The sequence below is a fragment of the Ipomoea triloba genome, chromosome 2 (assembly GCF_003576645.1).
Source record: "Ipomoea triloba cultivar NCNSP0323 chromosome 2, ASM357664v1".
Classification (NCBI taxonomy): Eukaryota; Viridiplantae; Streptophyta; class Magnoliopsida; order Solanales; family Convolvulaceae; genus Ipomoea; species Ipomoea triloba.
Genome location: NC_044917.1, coordinates 9864032 through 9866012, shown reverse-complemented (window position 1 = coordinate 9866012; position 1981 = coordinate 9864032).

The window sequence follows — 1981 nt, the reverse complement described above, 5'->3', positions numbered from 1 at the left end:
CCTACGTTCCTATTCGTAATACAATTCTAGACTAGAATTACTAATGGTAATAATTCAGTATATATATTTCTCTGCAATGCAATCTATACTATTAATAAAAACAATATCCTCAGTTTTAACTTGTATTATGGTATGGTGCGTAATATTGTACAAAATATGAAAATTTGGCATAATTCAACCCACAAGGCCAACCAATTTTCTGAACGACATTCGTGCATGCAGGTGTCGGCGCACGAGTCAAGCCTTTTTAAGTTCATTTTGGGATTTCATTTGCACCCCCTCCCCCCTTGCGCGCGAGAGAGAGCCTCTATGCTATACAATTCAATAAGCCTTAGAAAAACTCTTGTATAAGTAGTGGTGCAAACCACTTCTCAAACCAATGTGGGACAAAAGTTACTTGAAAGGTTTTTTTCTATATTTTTCTAACTCAAATGGGTCAACTTTGAGAACCAATTTCTCATTCACCCATTATCAGTTTTGAGCGTACAATATATCAATCTTTTCGTCTAACTACGAAGAACACGAATCCACGTTGACCCGACCCAAATCGAAAGTGGACCCCACATATATTTGTACCACAATATTGCCAGTAAAATGCCATTTTATGCTAATTTTTTTCCAACAGTTATTTGTCCAGAGAATATCAACGTGTTGAAGGAAGAAGATGATATATAGTGAAGGGCAATATCATCTTCACTATATATCATCTTCTTCCTCCAACACAACGCTCTACGGTCAACCAACAATTACTCAACTGATTATCCCATTACTCCCATGTAAATTTTTTCTATAATATAGTTATACTTACTGAATATCAAAATATAAGTGTACCTCAAGATCTTGCAATAACTAACCGACAAGTAATTAAATTAATGAATATGATGCAATAATGTAAATTATCTACCTATTGCATTTATACACTTATTTTAGAACACTGAATTTTTGTGATATTTGTTGCATGCAAGGAAGACTCATACTATAATTGCATTTATACACTTATTCATACTCATATTCGATGTTATAATTTCTATAATTGTATATCAATTCAAATATTTTTTAAAATATTATAACAAATTCATTCCGTGCAACGCACGGGTGAAAATACTAGTTTTTAACTAAAAACATTATCTTATGAGTGCTATTATTTATCAATTTTGATATACTATAGTATGCCAAAAAGTCAAAAACTATATCAATTACAAAGCTTTAGTAAGTACACTTACAACAGGACTAAGAACCTGATGACCCATTCATCCCCTTCTAGTCCAACTTTAACTGCACGACCTTCAATGACAAATTTTCAGCACCATGGCTCTCGCCACAACCCAAAATAGGCATTACCGACCATGTAAATATACATCTTTAATGCCAAAGATTGCACAACTATAGTAGTCACTGTGCACAACTATACATTATTGCATAAGACTCACAACAAAATGAACTTAGGACAACACACAATTACACACCGTCACAACTACAATGTGCACTACCAAGTCTCTTTACTAATCCACACCAAAAGCCCAAAATGCACACCACCAATTGTGTAAATGCACAACTTGATGCAGGAGATTGCACAACTATAGAGGCCGCAGTGCACAATAGTATATTGCACTTCACTTGCAAAAAGTGGGGATTAATCTCAACGGTCCATTAGAGTTCATTAATGGTTGGAGTCTCATAAAAGAAAACACATAGTCAATTTTATAATTATTACAAACTTTTAAGTTTGCAAAATGTATAAAACTAAAATCACATTTTCCCTTTATTTTTAGCAACCATTAACCATTGATGATACGTCCAAATAGATGGATCATATTAGTCCTTACTTTTTACGTGGGAACCTGTTCTCAAATAAACCTTCCTCTATGTGTAGGAGTATGTGTGTGTGTGTCTATATATATATATATATATATATATATATATATATATATATATATATATATATATATATATATATATATATATATATATATATATATAT